This window comes from Tachyglossus aculeatus, chromosome 5 (genome assembly GCF_015852505.1).
Source record: "Tachyglossus aculeatus isolate mTacAcu1 chromosome 5, mTacAcu1.pri, whole genome shotgun sequence".
In the NCBI taxonomy this organism is placed as follows: Eukaryota; Metazoa; Chordata; class Mammalia; order Monotremata; family Tachyglossidae; genus Tachyglossus; species Tachyglossus aculeatus.
The window spans coordinates 40,243,535-40,267,691 of record NC_052070.1 but is presented as its reverse complement, the minus strand read 5'-3'; positions in this window follow the sequence as shown (position 1 = coordinate 40,267,691).

Sequence of the window (24,157 nt, the reverse complement as noted above, 5' to 3'; positions counted from 1 at the left end):
ATGCTACAGTTTCCAAAGTTTGGCATGGGCCAGGTGGCTGGAGTTCAGTTTGGGTTCTCTGGGGCTCTGATCATAGACTGGACCTACCTGACATTCTCCTATGGAGAAATGAAACTCGCGTCCCTCAGCAAGTCTCCCAGGGACAGGCAATGGGAGGCAGGTCAATCCCACCAAGGCAGGATGACTTGTCACCTGGCCTGGTGAGATATGAGCTGCTAACCAGATCCTGGCTGGGAACACTGGTCCTCGGGCAGCCTGGTCCTCTGGGATAGGGCATAGGACAGAAATGGTAACAATAACAATAATAATAATATTGGTATTTTTTTAAGCGTTATGTGTCAAGTACTGTTCTAAGCGCTGGGATAGATATAAGCTAATCAGGTTGGACACAGTTCCTGTCCCACATAGGGCTCACAGTCTTAATCCCCATTTTACAGAGAAGCAACGTGGCTCAGTGGAAAGAGCATAAGCTTGGGAGTCAGAGGTCATGGGTTCTAATCCCAGCTCTGCCACTTATCAGCTGTGTGACTCTGGGCAAGTCACTTAACTTCTCTGTGTCTCAGTTATCCCATCTGTAAAATGGGGATTAAGACTGTGAGCCCTGTGTGGAGCAACCCGATTACTCTGTATCTACCCCAGCACTTAGAACAGTGCTTGGCACATAGTAAGCGCTTAACAAATACCATCATTAATTAATTAATTTACAGATGAGGTAACTGAGGCACAGAGAAGTAAAGTGACTTGTCCAATGTCACACAGCAAACAAGTGGCAGAGCTGGGATTAGAATCCAGATCATTCTGATTCCCAGGCCCATGTTCTCTTCACTAAGCAGGTGTGAGCCTGGGATAGACAGGGGCTGATGGGGACGGCAGCCCTTCATGCTTTAGGCATGTGCCCCATTCCTCTCGGTCTCAGGGCCTTGATGAGCTTGATCCAGGATGCAGTCAGGCCTTGTTAGAGGGTTGTGCAGGTTGGGGTCCAGGGGAGGGGGGTGCTGAGCCCCCTAGGGAAATCCAGGCATTGCTGGAGAAGAGCAGGCATATCCCGCATTGCAGGAGCATTTACAATTACATTTACAATAATCTATAAATGAAGGGGTTAAAAAAGCCTGAAAACCTCCCCCTACCCCCACCCCAAGACCCAGGTGCCCTGCAGGTTTGGGTCCTGGGGGAGACCACCTCCACGAGCTCATTTCTGGACAAGGCAAGGCATACATTTCAGATTCACAAGGAAAGAAAGAAATCTGAGGTTGTTACAGAAATAATAGCCTGAGGTCACTCAGAGCATTTGACCACAGGAAACAGTGCCAAAGCTGTGAAGAAACCAATTCTTTCCCTCCTGCCTCCTTTCCTGCCTCCCCTCCCTGCTACAATCTCTGGCCACCTTTTTAAAATTTTTTTGTTACTTTTTAAAAGGAAGATGTTTAATAGTCCTCTGGGCTGATTTCCCCATCCTAATAGGGTTGGGCATTTTGGTTATATGCCTGAAGACCCCAGGTTTTCTGAAACCACTCCCTGGCTTTGATCAATCAATCAATCAATCAATCAGTGCCATTTATTGATCAGTGACTGTGTGCAGATCACTGTGCTGGGTATTTGGAAGAGCACAAAACAACAAGAATTGGTAGGCACATTCCCTGCTCATAGTGAGCTTATAGTCTAAAGGGATAAAGCTATGATAAAGCAGGGAACAGCAGAGTGTCCCCAGACACTGCAAAAGCCTAATACTGGCTAGCTTGCCCCCAAAGGAAGGGCTGAAAGAGGAGCCATCGTGGCCAGCTTTCACCCACCGCACACCAGGTCACAACTATCATTTCTTTTAAGAAAATATTCCCACTGCTCCCACCGCCTCACTCTCATCTCTCCCACCTCCAACCCTTGGCTCACGCCTTTCCTCCTACCTGGAATTCCCTCCCTCTTCAAATCTGCCAGACGTCATCCCGAACTTCAAATCCCGCCTAAAATTCCACGTTCTCCAGGAGGCTTTCACTGATTGAGAGCCACCTTAGTTGTAATTGTATTAATTAAGCCCTTACTGTGTGTAAAGTACTGTACTAAGTGCTGAGAAAGAATTCATGGGTGGGAATTAGACGCCAACCAATTCTCTTCCATGCCAGAATTCCTTATCTTCCCACCCAAACCCTATCCTTCCCCTGATTTTCCCATCACTTTAGACAGCACCACCAGCCTTTCTGTCTCACAAACCCTTAAACTGGCATAGTAGATAGAGCACGGGCCTGGGTGTCAAAATGTCATAGGCTTTAATTCTGGCTCTGTTACTTGTCTGCTGTGTGACCTTGGACAAGTCACAAGTTCTCTGTGCTTCAGTTACCTCAACTGTAAAATAGGGATTGAAACTGTGAGCCCCCCGTGGGACAGAGACTGTGTCCAACCCAATTTGCTTGCATCTACCCCAGCATTTAGTACAGATACAATTATTAATAATAATACATTTATTATTATTATTATTGACTCCTTTCTTTCATTCAACCCACACATTTAATCTATCACTAAATCCTGTCAGTTCACCCTCCACAACATTGCTAAAATCTGTCCTTTCCTCGCCAACCAAACTGCTACCATGTTAGTCCAAGCACTTACCCTATCTCATCTTGATTACTGTATCAGCCTCCTTACTGACCTCCATGTCTCCTCTCTCTCCCTACTCCAGTCACCGGTTCACTCTGCTGCCCAGATCATTTTTCTAAAAAAAGTTTAGGCTATGTTTCCCCACTCAAGAGCCTCCAGTGGTTGCCCAGCTCTTAGTATAGTGCTTGGTACATAGTAAGCACTTAATAAATACCAATATTATTATTATCCACCTCCCCTTCCATCCACTCTTTAGAGCACTCAATCATCTTGCCCTCTCCTACCTCACCTCACTACTCTCCAACTACAACCCAGCCAGCACACTTCGTTTCTCTAATGCCAACCTACTCATTGTACCTCAATCTCATCTATCTTGCTGCCAACCTCTGGCTCACATTCTGCTTCTGGTCTTGTCATATTCAACAGACAATTACTCTCCCTGCCTTCAAAGCCTTACTGAAGGTACATCTCCTCCTAGAGGACTTCCCTGACAGCCCTCTTTTTCTTTTCTTCCACTGACATGGTCCCATTTATCCCCCCTCCCAGACCTACAGCACTTATGTACACATTCATAATTTATTTATTTATATTAATGTCTGACTCCCCGTTACACTGTATGCTCACTGTAGGCAGGGAATGTGTCTGTTATATTGTTATGTTGTACCTTCCCAAGCGGGTAGTACAGTGCTCTGCACACAGTGGGCACTCAATAAATACACCCGATTGATTGATTCCCACTTTGACATAACCAACCACCACCCCTAGCATTTATGCTTTTCACATATGTGGGTGTGTATAATATCGACTTATGTATTTTTCTCTTCATTCTGCCAGACTCCTGCTATCAACAGTTGCCATGTTTTCCTTTCTCCTGCTCCCACTATTTGTAAATAATTAGTCATCCTCATTATTCATTCATTCATTCAATTCATTCAATCGTATTTATTGACTGCTTACTGTGTGCAGAGCACTGTACTAAGTGCTTGGAAAGTACATTTCAGCAACAGAGACAATCCCTGCCCACAACTGGCTTATGGTTTAGAAGGGGAGAGACAGACTTCAAAACAAGTAAAAAGGAATCAATAGCATCAATATAAAAACAGTATTATAGATATATACACATCAAAACAAGTAAACAGACATTAATATAAATAAATAGAATTATAGAGATGTACATATACACATAAGTGTTGTGGGGTGGGGGGGAGGAGAGCAAAGGGAACGAGGCAGGGCAATGGGGAGGGAAGTGGAAGCTGATGAAAAGGGAGGCTTAGTCTACCAACTCTTAGATCTATTAGACTCTTAGACTCCAACTCCAAGACTGAACTCCTTATCTTCCCTCCCAAACCCTGCCCTCTCCCTGACTTTCCCATCACTGTAGATGGCACTACCATCCTTCCCATCTCACAATCCCGCAACCTTGGTGTCACCCTCGCCTCTGCTCTCTTGTTCACCCCTCACATCCAATCCGTCACCAAAACCTGCCGGTCTCACCTCCACAACATCGCCAAGATCCGCCCTTCCCTCTCTATCCAAACCACTACCCTGCTGGTTCAATCTCTCATCCTAACCCAACTGGATTACTGCATCAGCCTCCTCTCTGATCTCCCATCCTCCTGTCTCTCCCCACTTCAGTCTATACTTCACACTGCTGCCCAGATCATCTTTTTGCAGAAATGCTCTGGACATGTTACTCCCCTCCTCAAAAATCTCCAGTGGCTACCAATCAATCTGCGCAACAGGCAGAAACTCCTCACCCTCAGCTTCAAGGCTCTCCATCACCTTGCCCCCTCCTACCTTACCTCCCTTCTCACCTTCTACAGCCCAGCCCACACCCTCCGCTCCTCTGCAGCTGACCTCCTCACTGTGCCTCGTTCTCACCTGTCATTCATTCATTCATTCAATCGTATTTATTGAGCACTTACTGTGTGCACAGCACTGTACTAAGTGCTTGGGAAGTACAAGCTGGCAACATATAGAGACGGTCCCTACCCAAATACCATTATTACTATTATTATCCTCCAGGCCCTGTCCCCAAGTGATCCCAAGCCCCACCCCCCGGTGACCTCAGCCCCCCAGGCCCCGCTCTCCCGTGCATTCATTCATTCAATCGTATGGACTGAGCGCTTACTGTGTGCAGAGCACTGTACTAACTGCTTGGGAAGTACAAGTTGGCAACCCAGTGACCCCAGCCCTGGCCCCCCTGTCCCACCATCGACCCCCAGCCCACGTCCTCCCCCTGGCCTGGAATGCCCTCCCTCCACACATCAGTCAAGCTAGCTCTCTTCCTCCCTTCAAAGCCCTACTGAAGGCTCACCTCCTCCAGGAGGCCTTCCCAGACTGAGCTCCCTCTTTCCTCTCCCCCTCCCCATCACTCCCACCCTACCTCCTTACACTCCCCACAGCACCTGTATACATGTTTGTACAGATTTATTACTCTATTTATTTTACTTGTACATATTTACTATTCTATTTATTTTGTTAATGATGTGCATCCAGCTTTACTTCTATTTATTCTGATGACTTGACACCTGTTCACATGTTTTGTTTTGTTGTCTGTCTCCCCCTTCTAGACTGTGATCCCGTTGTTGGGTAGGGACCATCTCTATATGTTGCCAACTTGTACTTCCCTAGCGCTTAGTACAGAGCTCTGCACACTGTAAGTGCTCAATAAATATGACTGAATGAATGAAATAAAGGAATTACCAACTCTTAGACTACCAACTCTTTGAAGGCAGAGACCATGTATTTTATTTCTGTTCCCAAGACCTCAGAAAGAACTCAGTATTCATTAGGTGCCCCAAACTATGAGTGATGGACTGGCTGATTGATTAGTGGGTTCCCTGAGTGACATGACTCTTGCCTTTCCACAGCAATAGGTGAAGCTGGAGAGTAGTTAGGATCTCAACGATTCTGGCAACTACCATGAAGCACAGACATGATAAATCTCACTTCAAAGCTTAATTCTGGACCAGAGCCCCACCCAGCATACTCTGATCTATCTTTTCTGTTCTTTTAGACTAACTGGGGGCAGTAGTAAGTTGGCCCACCTAGGGGGGTATTCGCAGATTTTTTGCCTTTAAGAGGCCATTGCCGAGCCCAGCTCCTCATCTCTTCCACAAGCTTATCCCCTGCGGATCCTCCACCCTGAACCGTGAGGAGCAGGCCCTTTCTCCCCCAACAACCGCCCCCCCCCCCCCCCCCCACCATATCCCATTCTGAAGGAAACTGGAGCTCCAGTTTGTTTACTTTCCAAACGAACGTCCAATTGGACAGCCCAGAGACGAGCGTTCCCAAATCGGTGATGTTTTGTCTGCCGGCGTGATTTAAGGTTTGTCAGAAAATGTCAGAAAAGTCAGGAGGTCAAGGGCTTCCTGATGACTGAGGATTTGCTTTCACACAGCCTTCCTGAAGTTGATTTTGGGCTCCAGACAGTTCTGCCTGTGGCTCTGACAGAAGCCGGCTGGCAGCAGATTCACAGGGGCCTCCAGGGTCTTCAAACATTTTTAAACTTACCGGAGCCTCCAATACCTTCCAGTGGCCCAGAATATTTATTTCACAAGGGATTGTCTGGGGGGAAGGGAAGGCAAGAGAGGGAGAGATGGGCCCCCACCATATTCTCTCTCTCTCTCTCCCTCTTTGTCTCTTAAATAAAAATGTGCTCTCTGTCAGAAGTAACGTGGCCTGGTGGAAAGACCATGGTACTGGGAGTTAGAAGACCTGGGTTCTAATCCCAGGTCTGCCACTTGTCTGCTGTGTGACCTTGGGCAAATCGCTTAACTTCTCTATGCCTCGGTTCCCTCAGCTGTGAAACGGTGATTAAGACTGTGATCCCTATGTGGGACAGGGACCGTGTTCAACCCAACTCAGTATAGAGCCTGGCACATAGCAAGGAATTTATAAATATCATGAAAAAGTAGCATACAGAAAAAAAACCCAACCTACTCCCAGTTAAGGCAGACGAGTTGAGGCAATTCCACACTACTCTGCGGTGGAGGATTCCCATTGATGGATCTAGGAGGATCCCTGCCCCACTTCTGAAAACCCCTTTCTCAATCAATCAATCAATGGTATTTACTGAGAGCTTACTTTGTGCAAAGCACTGTTCTAAGCCCTTGGGAGAGTACAAATAAAACAGAGGCGGTAAACAGATTCCTTGTCCACAATGAGTTTACAGTCTAGAGGAGCTCACAATCTATCTCCTTAGTGTTCCTGAACCCAGATGCCTTTTACCAGGCCCCAACTCTTGCGGGATGCTCCAACTCCACCTAGCCTTCCCACCACGGCCTGTGCAGTTCTCTTCAGAGAAAACAACGTGACAGAAAGCCATAAGTGGACGTGAAGGAAATTTGTCTCAATGCTCCCCAGATTCATTTAGAGTTTGGGTGATTTAAAGGAAACTCAGAGGGAGAGGGAGATGGGGAAGGAGGGAGGGAGTAGAAGGAATTGACTATTTAAAAGGGGAGAAAAACAGCAAAATGGTCACATTTATAACACTACCCAGAAGTCATCGCCCAGTCTCAGTCCTGCAATAACTCACAAATAGAGACCCGTTAATTTGCTATTAATCACTCTTATCAGCCCTGCGATTGGCAGTATTAGGAATGGAAACTGTGGCTGAGGAGACAAGTTCAGGGGCTGCGGACGCTGGGGGGAAGGTTAGAGTTCACCGTGGTGGATCTAGACACCCCACGTGAGCAAAGGATTCTAGATGCACCCGGCTGCTACTCCCCCTCAACTTGATTTATGTTCTTAAGCACCCAAGAATGCCTCTTCAGATAAGCATTTGTCAACAGTGCCTTTGAGTTGGGGGCAGGAGGAAAGGAAGGGAGAGAGAGGGGATGGCGGTGAAAGAAAGAAATCCTCTCATCGTCGAGAAGATTCCCCGGGTCGCAGAAATCAGCAGGGACGTTAGGGGGGAAGCAGACGGCGAGGGTTTTGCTTTCTGACTTTCCTGTTGCTTTTGCTGCAATACACCTTTCTGCTTTACATGTTTCGGTTCAGCAATATCAAGGGTGCAAACTTCTTAGAAGTACTTAGTTTCCATGGAAACCTAAGCTGACCTCAACATTATTGTTCTCAAGAGGGAACTGACTTTACTATATGTTCATTCACTGAATTAATGGACTCCTGGTTCTTTTATTAGCAACCCACTAACAATGGAAAGAGAGACATGTTGTAAATAGGCTCTTGGCCAACTGTCCGATCCTTTGTCCGAGGCTTATTGGAACGAAGCGAGTCTATTCAGCGAAAGATTATAAAAATCAACTCCAAATCTGTCTCTGTTTGTGGCAGCTAAACATACTTTGATTTCATAAAGACATAACCCGTGTAACAACCAAATTAAAGTGCTTTCGATAAACAGCTCGTCAGGGATCGGGGAGAGAGCTGGGCCCCGGGACGGGAGAAAATTTCAGATTGGTGCTTTCAGTGCCCCAGAGCTCCTTGTTCAACCCCTGGGGCTGACCCGGTGGGACAGAGGGCCTGCTGGACGGTCCCATCATGCCGAGTGGAACTTGATTAAAACAGCAGCTAAAAATAACCCGACGGTAGCACAACAGAGAATTAATTTTGCTCGCCACCAGGCCTGGAGGGGTCGTGGGCAGCCGCCAAACTCTCTCCCTTTCTCCTGGGGCTTCGGCCAAAAGATCCTAGCCTCGGTGCCTCAATCAGGCCACAGAGCAAACCGACGTTATTCTTGTGAATGAAAGAAAATGACCCTGTCCCAAGACCCATCCCCAGCCTGCCCTCCCTGCCACCCTGCCCTCAATGGGGAAAACACGGTCAACAGCTCATGAAAAAGCGCCGGCCCTTCAGCAGGAAGAGCCCCTACCTTTCCTGCCCAGTGAGTCAGGGAGGTGGAGGGAATCCAGGCAATTTAAACGGCTCAAGTTGGATATTCCTGTCAATGTGTGTGTGTGTGTGTGTGTGTGTGTGTGTGTGTGTGTGCCTAGTAATACGATGGATTCCCGCTTAAGGCCTTGGGCTGTGTGGCCAAGCAAGTAATTGTTCCGGCCAAGACAGTTCCCCATTCCCCCAGTCTTCCCTAACTACCTTCCTGACCGATCATTGAAGTCTGGCTCCTCCGAGTCATCATTCATCGGGGCCAGAGGTCCCACTGGGAGAGGCCCAGGAGACCTTTCGACATCCTGTGTTACCAGAGGCCATTTCTGATGGCCGAGACTATAGAAAATGTCTTTGCCGTGGCCCAGCGAGACAAGCTATGGTTATAATATCCAAATAATCATTTCACAAATTATCATAATTATCAATCAATCATCGGGCTCGAACAATGCGCAGCCCAAGGATCGGGTGACTTTTATGACCTGTAGCGTTTTGTACGTTATAATAAACTCAGATAGATTTATGAGCCCATCATGGCTCCCTTTTGCGGGAACCCAACTTTATAAGCTCTGATTTATTTTCGACTCCCCCCTCCACCCCAGCAGCCCGCCCCTGGCCGCCGAATGGCCCCTCTGATGTGGTGAAGGTTTTCCTGAGCTGTACCGTCCACTGGTCTGAGGCACCCCTGAAGCAAACTCCCACTTATTTATTTTTGGGGGCAAGGGGGTGGGGCAGAGGAAGGAGGGAGAAAGTCAGTTTGGGTTTCCATTTGCTCCCCGGACTGACTGTATTAGCAGTTCCTTATGTTCCGGGATGTAAATGGAAAATAAGCTAAAATGAGACAAAGGAAGGGAAGCTTGGGTGGAGGGTTTTGGTCCCTTTTATGCCCCTTTTATAGCCAAACAGATTGAATCAGACGCTTTCTTGCTGATAGTATCTCCTCCGTTGTAGTACATTCTTGTTAAGGGATAAATTCCAGCTCCCTAGAAAGTCAAAGAATACATTTAAAGCCTTTTGCCCAATGCCTATCCTATTGGATTTTGATAAGGCGGCTATTGAGTTTTAATAACGTCTTCCATCCATTTTTCAGCTGCCCCTTAACATGCTGCTTGACGAGTCCCTAAAGCCTTTTCACGGACGCCTTTTTATTATTAGTCTCTCAGCTTGCTCTCCGGGGAGATGGGGTGGACAGGACAGATAGATAACTCTATAGATTATCTCCCACAGCTGTTTTCTCTCCAGTAGCCCCTCGGCCACTCCCACTGAGTAAACAGAGTGTGCCCTGCCAGCCTGCTGGAGAAGGCAGCCTTCCCCATGCTGCGGCCCCCTTTTCCGGCACTGCTCCCCCTACCCCCAACAACAACAGGGCCGCCCTTCCGTTCCTGCAGCCGGCACAGCGGTCTATCCCTCACAGTGAATCCCAGACATTCCCGTGGAGCTCCGGCCAGGGCCAGAGCTGACCACGGCTCTGACTGCTGTGTGGGGCACCCCCACACATGTCCAGCCGTGGAAGCAGGAGGCCCACTCCTCACATAACCAGTCATCCGGCTGGCCAAAGCAGGGGCTCTGGAACTCAATCAAAGGGCTGTGGAGGTCAAGGCAGGGTTTTCAGTTGCAGCGGGTGTGGAGGGCTGGGATTCTGAGAGCCAGAGAAAAACCTCGTGGGTTTCCCCCCAGAAAGGGGGAGAATGAATTCGGTGATGATTGATGGCCGGGAGCTGGTCTCCTGAAGGACTGCACAAATAATCACAGCCTCCCTCCTCCCGGCGCCCTAGGCTGGGCCTGGCTCTGCTCCTCTGTACCCTTGTATATGTGTGTGTGTGTGTGTGTGTGTGTGTGTGTGTGTGTGTGTGTGTGTGTGTGTGTATGTGCATATGTGTGGATGTGTCTATGTGAATATGTCTGTGAGTGTGTGTGGACATGTATGCATATGTGTGTGTATGGGGAGGGAGCTGGGAATGGGGATTGCAATTGGAGGGGGCAGGAGCATTCAGGTGGAGGAATGAGATGGTGGGGGCCAGAGGGAAAGGGTGGGTTGTGGGGTGTATAGAGGCTGGGAGGGATTCAGGACAGGGTTAGCAGTAACACCGTGCTTTGCACATAGTAAGCGCTTAATAAATGCCATTAAAAAAAAAAAAACCCTGCACAAACGCTTTGCCTAATGTCCAGGCTGTGAAGTTGTGTCAGACTGGGCAACCCCTCTGGAATCTGGCCCATTCTTCTGTAGCCATGCCCCCCCCACGGCCCCTAGGAAAGGTGGGAGTGGTACCTATCTTTCCGCCTGTCCCCTAGTTTTCTACTATGCATGACACCAGTTCTTCACTGAAGTCCATTTGCCTTCCCTCCCCCAGCTTCACCCTCTCCAGAAGCAGCGCCTTAAATCTCAAATCTGTAGTGCTCCAGGAGGTGTGGGCCATCAGGATTTCTGAAAGCAGATCCCACCCCAGGCACTTGACCAGAGCCACCTTCAGGGAGCCCTGAGGGTCTCTGCTTCTTGCAGGGGGCAGGGGCTGGGGCTTTGGATCATGGAAAGTTTAGATCCCAGCCCTGGTGAGGAGAGCCAGCTTGTCTCCACCCTGCTATTCCCTGCTTGCTTTCTCCTTTGGCTGGCCCACTCCACAGAGTTGGCTACACGTCTCCTCTCTCAAAGCCAGAATGTCCTGGGTGGAGTGTCTGCTCAGGGCCAGCTTCAGACTGGGAAGGAGAGAGTCAATTGCCTCGGGGCACATCATAGACCGGGGAGGGGGTGTCAAAGACTCAAAGTGCCTTCTATACAGAAATGTAGAAACAGGGACTTGCGAGAAGAATGCAGTAGCTCTGGGGAAAAAAGGGATGGGGTCAGGAGCCCCCCCCACCCAATGAAACTCTCTAGGTCTAAGGGAGGGGAGGGGGCTCAAATTGGCTTCATTACAATGGCATCAGACCACTGCCCATCTGCAAAGGATACTGTCATATAACAGAGTAGAAGAGGGTGCAGAAAATTGTTCCCTCCCTGAGGGTTGAAATTCTGGCAGGCAGACCAGTACGGCGTGCCGAGATCCAGAAATGACTCCCTGCCGCAGGGCTAAAGTTCTGGCAGGCAGACCAGTGTGGAGCACTAAGATCCAGAGAGGAACAGCTTTTTTAGAGAATCAACCTCGTAAGGATTGTGAGACACAGCGATGAAAGCCACAAACAGCAACAGGCACTGCAAACAACAAACATGATGGTACAAGGGCCAATCTTTGTGTGTGAACACAGTGTGGTCAGAGCTGTGGGTACCACATTGGCCTTTCTGACCACATACATGTCTGTAGGTGAACCTCCCCATCAGTGGCCTCTTCTTTGAGAATGAAGGACAACTATACATATATGAACACATATAGGTGTGAATTTTACATACACACATCCTGTTTGGGTTTTATTAAATGCACCAATGTGCACAGGGAAGGGTAGAAAAAAACGCTTCCAACTGGGCAGTGTTCCACAGTCTCCATCCATCCATCTACCCTCCCGCTGAACATGGGCCCTTGGTGTGGGTGTAGCCCCCAAGCCACTCTTGTAGGTCCGGGCCACCCACAGCCACTGTGTTCTCTGCAATTTACATGTGGAAGGGTGGACTAGTCCTGGACAACTGCGAGGACAGTTGGGCTGCTCTGGGAGGATTGTGGCCCCTGCTTGGGGAAGAGGAGCCTGTGGACATCTGGGCTGAGACCCAGTGGCTCGTTTTGCAGAGAGGACCCAGGACAGCACACCTTCCCCTGCCCCCGCTTTTCTGTCAATGGGCCAAACCCAACAACCAGGCATTAGCCCTCCTCCACTTCCCCCTAGAAAAGCCACCAGATTTGTTCCTCTCTTTCTCTCTCATTCTGGTCCTAAATCAGTCCTGCGGTGGTATCTTTCCAACACATTAAGTTGAGTTCTAAACCCTGTGCCTTACTGCCTTGACCCTCATGACCCCAGCGTTCAAACACTACTGCCGTCCTTCTCTATACCTGTCACCCCATCCACTGCATCCAGGAACACAGGAGGGCAATCTCACAAGAGGTCAGTCCCCCGTTTCCCAGAGTCTCAATGGCCCAGCTCAGTAGCTGGGGCCAGACAAATCAGTAGCCACCAGAAATAGAAGAAAAAGAGGGGCCCTTTTCAGTGCTCAGCATGCATGCTATCCTTCCGAAGGATCAGTTTTAAGTCATGCATATGCACATGCACACACACACACACACACACACATCTGTTGTTCGTCGCGTTCCCCCTGCTCAGACCATGAGCCTCTTAAGAAAACATGGGGTTCTTGGTATGGTAGAGAGAGAAAACAGTGCTCGCTTATGTCCTCCTTCAATTAAAGACATTTCAAGAAACAAAAGGTGGAACAGTCCAGGGCTAGAGCCGGCTTCCTTCCATTGTGATAAGCGGGTTATGATAATAAGGATCTCTTATTCTGCCACCTTGTTACCAATGTCTGCCTAGACAAAAGGGGCTCACAGAGGCGCAGACCCCAGCCCATGAGTTATGGAGGTGTCCAGGGTAAAACGTTCAGCCCCACTGCTAGAGGTCCCCTGCCAAGGTCATCGGATGGTCAGAGAGAATCTCTCAGAGGGGAGCCGCGCTCTCCCCACAAAAATTCGATCCGCTTGATTCGACCCGGTGAGAGCATCCTGGGATCGGGGCCCGACCAGTCGAGACATCTGTGCCTGCCCGGCCTGCGGACAAGGATAGGGTTTCCTGATGTTTGCTGGAAGCACCCAAGTGTTCCCACTTTCACAGCAACAAAACAATATTTAAGACAGTTTGCGCGAAATGATCAAGATGACGGTTGCGCCTTTCCCAACTCAGCCGATCCGACCAGCCTCTCAAAACTCACATGTGGGATGTGAGAGCCCTCTGAACCTCTGAGGAAATGGCACTTGGGAGGAATTAGATTATGCAAAACCAATTCATTATTTCAAACGAGGCCACAGAGTGCCCCTTAATGGGGGTCTGGAGATGACATAATTAAATGTGACTGGCTGTGCTTGGTCTTAGGTGTATTTTCACACTAAAGAGATGGGAGGAGAAAGGTTATTTTCATTTTAGTGGGGAAGCCAAAATAATAGGCTACTGAAAAACACAAAACAAAAGACATCTGTGGAAGACCTACCTCCTGCTTAATTACTAAAACTCACATTTGGCTGATAAAAATTCCCCTGTATTTCAGTGGAAATGACACATTATAGGATTTAGAGTCTATAAAACTAATTATTTCAAATGGAATTTGACTCCATTCTTTAACACCTCCAAGAGGATAAAAAATGAAAAGAGGAAAAGATAAGATATTTAGGGGCAAAATGCCTCATCCACGCACAACTGTCCAGAACTCCTCTGGCACCGTGTCAGTGGGATTGCAGGATCACTTGCGCCTCGCTAGTTTACAGGGTGGACAAAAGGCAAGAACAGACACATTCCCCAAATGGAAAGCATAGTTGTTCAGTCTGCCTAAGGGTGGTCATACTTTTCCAGGCCAGATCCATCTATCCACACCCTCGTGGAATGAAAGATACACCTGTTGCCCAGAATCTTTAACATCATCTAAACCTTGGCTTCCCAGAGTGAGGCCACCATGAGGGATTTCAGTCGTAGTGAAAATGCACAAAATGGAAAGCCCCTACCTTTTTTATACAGCCCTCTTGCGATGTCACCTCCGAATCAGTCAGTATTTGCTGCAAAACAAATTTCAGACAGGATATTAGTTTACACGTCAAAAGCTCAGAACCAAACAAGCCTGCTAAGCATTTTAAATGCCCAGCAGATCAAAATGGCCTCTAAAGGTAAAGTGGAGCTCGTATACTGCCAGGTTCCGCTCCGGAGGAGGGCCAGGTCATTTCAGTGATGGGCAAATCCAATTTATGTGGCTAATTTCTCTGCTTCCATAGCTTACAAAGTGAACTGAGATCATTCAGGTAGGAAGGGGCAACAGACCAGCCGCTCCTCCCTAACCCCCTAACAACTCACCTAGCAACTAGAACATTCTACCAAAAGACCAAAAACCCTGAATTGGAATCCATTTTTAATGCACAGAATGAGAAAGATGCCCTTTTCAGGGTTTTTTTTGTCCTTCACCTAAAAAACCCACACTTCTTCTTTCTAAAAAAGCAGCAGATATAGAGCTCAGGTCAGTTGCGACTCTCCAGGTAAATGCAACTGAAACACAGAATTCCACTCTGTTGGAGAATTTGTCTTTGCTCAGCTGTAATAACAATAAATCATATGTTAAATGGGAAGAATTCTAACCAATATGGTATTTTTTTATGTTTCTCCTAATACATCCCAAAATTGTGGTTTGGAAAGTAGCTGAAAACAAACATAAGAGAAAGGTGAAGACCAGAGCAGTCAAAACGGGAACATTTCAGGAGAGAGAACAGCATGAGCTCAAGGAGGTTAAATGATTCACAATAAACTCTCATGGACAGCTGCCAACGAGTGACCGTGGAGAAAGCATGGGCGCATAGGACTTGAGGCAGGGCGCCAAGGAGGGAATTTTGAGGCTGCATTTTCTAATGCTTCTCTGAACCACTTGTAGGCTGCTGGAGGGTCTGGAGGCTTCTCATCATCATCATCAACATCATCAATGGTATTTATTGAGCGCTTATTGTGTGGAGAGTAATGTACTAAGTGCTGGGAGGAGTCCAGTACAACAGAGTTGGTAGACAAGCTCCCTAACCACGAAAATCTTCGTGACTCTAAAGCACTGATCCATTCATTCATTCAGTTGTATTTATTGAGCACTTACTGTGTGCAGAGAACTGTACTAAGCACTTAGGAAAGTGCAGTACAGCAATAAAGAGAGGCAATCCCTGTCCACAACTAGCTCACAGTCTAGAGGGCTTGGTTGGGTGTTTGAAGGGACAGTCCTCCCCAAGACCACAGAATGGGAGCTGACCCCCTGGCCACTGAGGGAAGCAAACTGGCTTCATAAATGGGAATCATAATGAGGCTAAGGGGGAACTGAAAGAGCCAAGCCCACAGTGAGGGTGGCACCAGAAAAATGAAATGCCAAGTAACAGGGGATGATGAGCACTATGATAATATTAACAATAATGGTGTGCAGCATTATTATTATTATTATTATTATATACTTGTTAAGCACTTACTGTGTTCCGAGTACCGTTCTAAGCATTGGGGTAGATACAAGGCTATCAAGTTGGACGCAGTCCCTGTCACTCGTGGGGCTCACACTCTTAATCCCCATTTTACAGATGAGGTAACTGAGGCACAGAGAAGTTAAGTGACTTGCCCAAGATATGTGGGGGAGCCAGGACTAGAAACCAGGTTCATCTGATTAGACCCATGCTCTATCTACTAAGCCATGCTGCTTCTCTCATTGTCCGCCACTTGTTGGTTGTGTGACTTTGGGCAAATCACTTAACTTCTCTGTGCCTCAGTTACCTCATCTGTAAAATGGGAATTAAGATTGGGAGTCCTATATGGGATGGGGACTTTCTCCAACTATGATTAGCTTGTATCTACCTCAGTACTTAGTACAGTGCCTAGTACATAGTAAGCACGTAACAACTGCCATTAAAAAAAAACTGCTCCCATATCTTATAATCTCATTTGTCCTCCTAGTACCCATTACCAGACAATTTGTCCAGTTTTCCAGAAGACCATACTGAGGCTCAGAGATTCATACATGACTTCTCTAGGTCCACACAGCAGGCCAGTTTGTAGGACTAACCCACACTCCTGAATTCCAGCTCCCAACGGTTCCCAAGTCCAGAACCAACTTGGCTTAGTGGAAAGAACAATCCATCAATCAGTTGTATTTATTGAGTGCTTACTGTGTGCAGAGCACAAGAGCACTTGTGACTTAGAGTCACAGCATCTGCCCTCAACTCCCGACTATGCTACTGGCCTGCTATGTGATCTTGATCGAATCATTTAACTTCTCTGGGCTTTAGTTTCCTCATCTTCAAATGGGGGTTTAAGAGCTTTCTCTCTCCTCCTGTTTTTTTAACGATATTCGTTAAGTGCTTAACAAATACCATTTAAAAAGTGCTTACTATGTGCCAGGCACTGTACTGGGTTAGATAAAAGACAGTCCCTGTCCCTCCTGGGCCTCCCAGTCTTAACCCCCATTTTACAGATGAGGTAACTGAGGCACAGAGAAGTTAAGTGACTTGCCCAAGTTCACACAGCCGAGTGGTGAAGCTGGGATTAGAACCCAGGTCCACTGATTCCCAGGCCTATGATCTTTCCATTAGGCCACACTGCTTCTGACACTTAGATTGTCAGCCCAACCTTACTACCTTGTATCTACACCAGTGCTTGGTACAAAGTCATTACTTAACAGATACCATAATTCTTAAATTTGGGATCTGTATGTGAACCAGAGACTGGAGAGTGAACGGTGGGTGACGGGGGGAAGTGCTGAATTCATTATCACAAAGACCTCCAGCAGGGACCCAGTGGCTATTGGTGACCCACACCGTGAGACAAACAGGCTTCTTTCTAGATGTGTGCTGAGTTTTGCCGTTTGTAAAGTCCTATGGCGTGAAAAAGGTAGATGTGGAAAAAATTCTCTGTTAAAGATAGGCACGTAACGTATGACCATTCCCAAAAGTGCTGTGGTCCCCAGAATTCCCTTGTTAAGGAATGTTAACTTGGCATTCTCCCCCTGCCCCATGGGATCCCATAGGATTGAGGGACCTCTTCGGTCAGTGGTATCTTTTGAGGCTTGCCAAGTGCAAAGCAACATACCGGGTGCATGAAAGGCTACAGCAGAGGCAAGACAAATATTCCCTGCCCTCAGGGAGCTCACCCTTCAATGGGGAAATTCAGACAGACAAGAATTTTTTAGAAAGAGCCAGAGCTAGAGGCAGGAGAGGGCAGGAAGGAAGACAAATGTGTTAAGACTCTGTCTTGCACTCCCGCCATGGACACAGATGTTTCAGCCTGTGGCCAGAATTCCCAGTGCTTGCTCTCTTCTACCCCACGATCCATTGTTTTTAGTTCAGAGCAAGACAAATGTCAACGGCCACCTCGCCAGAGAGCTCTGATCTGGTTGTACCTCCAAGTGCAGCTGGACTTGGCTGGGGTTTGATTTCCCAGGCTTCCACCCCCTCCTCGCCCTCTGAAAAAGGCTCCCAAAGTGGTGACTGAGCAGAGAAGTGCTACGGACTTAGAGAAGACAGGTACCCTGACTGTAGCCAAACACGGCGAGTCTCAGGCCAGGCGAATCTTTTTGGAAAACAGTTTACGAGCTGGCATTCTCCAGCTGCAGCTCACCCGCCTTTGATTACATTAGTGGGGAGGATCGGATGAGCTTATATAAATAGTCCTGTTCCCCACTGATTTTATGAGCCCGGATAAACTGCCATTGACAAAAATATCCAGAAACGGTCAACTGTGCTTGAAGCATTCGGAACCCATTTGGAAGGCAAAGAAAGGAGGTTCTCTGCCACAATGACAACAGGAGCGGGGGCTCTGGGTTGTCAATCAACTAATCAAGCAGTGGAATTTACTGAGTGCTTTCTAGGTGCAGAGTGTTGCAGGAAGCACTAGGGAGAATGCAATGTTCCTTTTTGGACCAACATGTCAGCTCTCCCTGCATTCGTTTCTGGAGCCCCTCAGCTTGAGGGGTTGAGCAGAATTCTTTCCGGGACTTAGAGGCCATTAGTAATAATAATAATAACAACAACAACAGCAACAACAATAATGGTATTTGTTAAGCACTTACTATGTGCCAGGCACTGTACTAAGCACCAAGTTAAATAAAAGATGATTGGGTTGGACACAGTCCCTGTCTTACATGGGGCTCACAGTCTTAACCCCCGTTTTACAGATGAGAAAGCTGAGGCCAAGATAATTCGTTCTTTTGTTCATTCAATCTTATTTATTGAGCACGTACTGTGTGCAGAACACTGTACTAAGCACTTGGGAGAGTACAATACAACAATAAACAGACACAGTCCCTGCCCGCCATGAGTTAAATGACTTGTCCAAGGTCACACAGCAGTCGAGCGGCAGAGCTGGGATTAGAACCCAGGTTCCTCTGACTCTCAGGCCCGTGCTCTTTCCACTAGGCCATGCTGTTTTTAATAACCCCAGGTGTCTTTGGCAGTGCCACTTGGCGATCCCCGAATCCCTCAACTTCAGATCGGGATGCTGCAGATAATGCTGAGGCTGTGTCCACACTGGCAGAAAAATCTGAAACAGACAGAGAATCTGGATGCCCCAGAGAGGTGCCGTGGTATTAGGTTTTTCTAGGCACCTCCTGTGTGCACTGAACTTTCCTGGGCGCCTACTGTGGGCAGATCACTGGACAGAAGGAATCTTCCACTGAAATAATGGACAAGCCTTGGCCCAGTCACAGAGACTTCGGGACCGAGAACTCATATGAAAGCATTGGGGAAGCAGCTGGCTCAGTGGAAAGAGCATGGGCTTTGGAGTCAGAGGTCAGGGGTTCAAATCCTGGCTCCGCTAATTGTCAGCTGTGTGACTTTGGGCAAGTCACAACTTCTCAGTGCCTCAGTTCCCTCATCTGTAAAATGGGGATTAAGACTGTGAGCCCCCCGTGGGACAACCTGATCACCTTGTATCCTCCTCAGTGTTTTGCACATAGTAAGTGCTTAATAAATGCTATTATTATTATTATTATTATTATTATTATTATTATTATTATTGATTTCCACACTGGTGGCTGGCATGGCCCCACTCACATCCTCTTGTCCCTGCGAAGCGTGTTTTCACTGGGGCATGGAGGGCATAAGCTAGCAGGTGGGTAGGGAGCGGTACAGCACATGGCAAAGTGCACATGCAGGCTTTTTACACACAGCATCTATTTACCTGTTTGGGAGTGAAGAGACAGCAGGCCAGTGCCAAAGCTGTGCTATGGTGCCACACCCTGGAAGCCAGTTATCTGGGTGGTTGCTGTGGCCACTATCACCCACGATAGCCAGCTATTTCTCAGGATTCCTGATGGGCCCATCCACCGTTCAAGATGCCCAAAGTGGTCCTTCAGTCTTACACCTCCTTCACTGATGGCCTAGCCCAAGCAGGACAGGAACCCAGGTCTCCTGATTCCCAGAGGCGTGATTTTTCACTGCCCTGTCAGCAAAACCGAGCAGTGTACTAAACACCTATTGAATGGTGAGCACTATACTGCTTCTCCAGCCACCTCTGCCCATTAGCTTTGGCTGATGGTCCACCATCGTGTTAGAAGCAGGATGGCACAAACATCAAGCATATGCCACGGCCTCAGGCCCATCTCCCTGGTGTTAACCATCCTGGGAGTCTCTGACAGGTCAGTATCAGGACCAAGGGAAAGTATTCCGGCTTCGTATTCCGGCTTCCCCATATTCCCAGAACCCCCCGCCTCAGCAATCCTTAAAGTATGAGGAAACAACAGGATAATGAGACAACACAGAATTCTGACACCTGCTTCAAAAGGATTAGCAAATGATCCCCTCCCACCTGATGATCTTGTATCTATCCCAGCACTTAGTTCAGTGTTTGGCAAAGAATAAGCATTTAACAAATACCACAATCACTATTCTTCTTATTCCCCTTCAGACTCATCACAGCACAGTTCTCCCCATCTTCAAAGCCTTTCTGAAACTGCACCTTCTCTGGGATACCTTCCCCAGTGAACATTCGCTACCTTAAATGATGTGAACCTGACAACCATTCCCATCACTCTTGTCTTTAAGCCCAGACTCAGCATTCATGTACATAAGCACATTTAAATGCATGTGAGAAACAGTGTGGCCTAGTGGAAAGAGCACAGGGAGTCAGAGAACCTGGGTTCTCATCCCGACTCCACCACTTGTCTGCTGCGTGATCTTGGGCACGTTACTTCATTTCTCTGTGCCTCAGTTACCTCTGTTGTAAAATAGGGATTAAATCCTCCTTCCGACTTAGACTGTGAGCCCTATGTGGGACAGAGACCGTGCCCAACCTGCTAATGCTTCTTTCTACCCCAATACTTAGAACAGTGTTTGACACCTAATAGGCACTTAACAATTACCATAAAAAAATTGTTCCCGTTATTTCACCTGACATACTTGCAGTGCAACTGGTCACACCTTTCTTATTCCTCCTCCTCTACACTGCAAAGGCATTATGGACAGGGAACACATCTGCTAATTCTTACTATGTGCTTTGCTTTGCACACAGTAAGCACTCAATAAATACCACTGATTGATTGGTCCTCCCAACCTCCTTTCGGGTAGGGACCACTGCTTTTTATCTGGGCTGTCCTCCCCCAAATACTCAGTACAGTATTCTGTCCCTGAGGAATGCTCAGTCAATAGGTTTGCTCGACTGTCTGACTGATTGACGGCTGGTCCTGGGAATTCTTTCTCCAAAATCAGCTGAATTTGTGAAGCAATGACCAAACTTGAATCAACTTGGGACACGAATCCTCCATCAGAAGGACTGGTCCCTGAGAGTGAGCTCGTTGTGGGCAGGGAATGTGTCTGTTTATTGTTATATTATACTCTCCCAAGTGCTCAGTACAGTGCTTTGCACACAGTAAGTGCTCAATAAATATGATTGAATGAGTGATTGAATAAAGATCAATTCAGGAAGTCCGGCCCCACCCCTGAGAAGGCCCTTGCCCAGTTTAGCCCATAGTCTTCCTAACAAATTCAGGCAGCCCTCTAGCCTTGCCCAGGTTGGGAAGTAACCCCCACACCCATGGCAAAAAAAAAGGAGATTTAAACAAGTCAAACATTTAATAATGTGCTTGAAATACCCCCTTCCTGTAGAATCTGGATCCTGAGACCATCTTCGACTGGGAGCCTCATGTGGGACGGGGGCCAATCTGATTACCTTAGTGCTTAGCCAAGAGTAAACACTTTCATAAATACCATAATTAATCCAGCCTTGCGTAGGCTCAGCATTAAATGATCCCTGGTGCCCATCACTGACCTCAGGCAAGAGTGAACATGCATGTATGTGTGCGCATACGCACACACGCGGACACACCAACGACCTTCGCGCACATGCTCCCCCAGCCACCGGCTGCCGGGCTCAGCTGTAAGCCATGGCAGAGCTCCTTATTTTCTGAAATTCCACTTTATTTTGTTAGCTTAACCCCTTGGCATGAGACCTAGTCGGCTTGCTGATTGCTGGCAGTGGCCTTTGAAATGCCGTCTCTCAGCTCCGTCAGAAGCATCGCCCGGGTTTGGATTCAGTGGTCTGCCCTAGTAAACAGTTTGGCCCTCCAACATTAACTTCTCTCTCAGGTGTCATTGGGAGCCAGGGAGAAAGGGTCATAATGTCTTTTGGACATGGCAAACAGATGCTCTCTGTCCCCGTCAACATCTACAAAGAGACGGGAACACAGACTTCTTAGAGGCTGGAGTCTATGGAGGGCTGGAGCTCTTCCACTCCTCAAGGTCATTTGAAGATGAAAGAAACTCTTGTTTCTCATCTTCATTGACTCTGAGAATCACAGATGCCATCAAACACCTCTGGGATGGCCAGTCACTTAGTTTTACCTCAGGCAGCCAGGTTTTCAGCTGGCCTGTTCCCTGTCCGGTTTTGATTTGGTACAGGCACTTTTTTGTCCTTTTTTTCTATTCTCAGCGAGGTTCTTGTCATTGAGTTCTATGGCCTGGACTTCACACTGACCTGCTCCAGAGACTCTGGAGCAAGGTGGGTGGATGGAGGATTCTCCTGCAAAATCACACCCATGTCACCATCATGTTACACTGTGTGCCCAGAGTTGCCCCTGTGGCTCCTTTCCCGTTAGCTGGGAAGGCTTATAGTCTTAATCTTCTCATCGTACCTCAATCTCATCTGTCTCAGCACTGACAACTCACCTAAGTCCTGTCTCTGGCTTGAAACTTCCTCCCTCCTCTGACAGACAATTACTCTCCCACACTTCAAAACATTATTGAAGGCACATCTCTTCCAAGAGGCCTTCCCTGACTAAGCTCTCCTTTCCTCTTCTCCCACTCCCTTCTGTATCACCCTGACTTGCTCCGTTTATTCATCCCCCCTGCCAGCCCCACAGCACTTATGTACATCTCTGTAATTTATTCATTTATATTAACATATATGTCCCCCTCTATACTATAAGCTTTTTGTGGGCAAGGAATGTGTCTGTCCATTGTTATATTTTACTTTCCCAAGCATTTAGTATAGTGCTCTGCACACAGTAAGTGCTCAATAAATATGATTGAATTGAATGAATGAATGAATGAATGAACGCCTAAAAACTCCTGAAATTGAACAGTTTGGGCAGTTGGGCAAAGGTGGCTTAGATAGCAGCTGCTGCTTTCTCCCTCACCCTTGGGAGACAACAGCCCTGGTTCCATTGAAAAAGCCAACATCTTGGTTTATAGCTACCCCAATTTGGTCCCTTTAAATCCAGAGACCTGGCAAAGCAGAACCCCGATTTCTCATTGACCTGGCTCTGAAACAGGGAGACCACAGGTAGGTCTTCTAGAAGGAGTGTTGCCAAGTGGATAGAGTACGGAGCTGGGAGTCAGAAGGACCTGGGTTCTAATCCCGGCTCCACTACATGTCTGCTATGTGACCTTGGACAAGTCACTTCTCTTCAGTTCCCTCATCTATAAAATGGGGATTAAGACTGAGTCCCATGTGGGACAAAGACTGTGTCCAACCCAATTTGCTTGTAACCACCCCAGCACTTAGTACAGTGCCTGGCACATAGTAAGCACTTAACAGATACCACAATTATTATTATTATCTTTATTATTCTGGATACAGACATGCAAATCATGTCAAATATATGATTTCGAGAACATACTGTAATGTAATTACATGGTACATAGAAGACAATCTGAGTCTGAAGTCTAAAGTGTGACCCTCATGTGCTCCAGAGTCCCCACCCGAACCCCAGTGGGACCAGCCAGCCGTGGGACCAGCCGGCAGGAGCCAAGGCAGTAGAGGTTCGGTGTTGAAAAGGAAAATACCAGACATAGAAGTGTCCAGTACTGCATCCGGGCCAGACAGACCAACTGAAAACCAGGATGTCTGAGATAAAACAGCATGTATGGCTACCCTACTCTGAAGTGCCTTCAACCAATCACCTTGCCCTCATCTGCTGGGTTACTCAACCAGATGGCCCTCTGGAAATCGAGAGTTATGAGGTTAAGGTTTAACCCTAAAGATGCTGTCTACATGTGGCTCACTGGATGAAGGGCTGGAAAAAATTTCCCAGCATCCATCAGCCTCTTTTCAGTGCTAATCTTTCAGCCAATTATTACTACTCAGGCTATTTCAGTCTAATGTTCCATGGCTATGCTGGTCCTGGTCATGCTGAAGCATAGGAGGCCATGTAGACTGGGCCATGTTAAGTGAGTCTGCTTCCAGCTACATAATAATTGTGGTGTTTATTAAATGCTTACTTTGTGCCAGGCACTGTACTAAGTGCTCAGGTGGATAAAAGCAAGTTGGGGTGGAGACAGTCCCTGTCTCGCATGGGGTTCACAGTCTCAATTCCCATTTTACAGATTAGACAGATTAGGTAACTGAAACACAGAGAAGTGAAATGGCTTGCCCAAGGTCACACAGCAGACAAGTGGTGGAGTTGGGATTAGAATTCATGACCTTCTGACTCCTAGGCCTGTGCTCCATCCGCTAAGCCATGCTGCTTCTCTGGTGAGCCACATCCCAACAAAGTGTCCCAAGAGCCAATTTGGGATAAGAGTGGGGCACGAGGCCCTTTCCCTCACTGTTCTAAATGTTGGGGTACATACAAGTTAATCAGGCCAGATATAGTCCCTGTCCCACA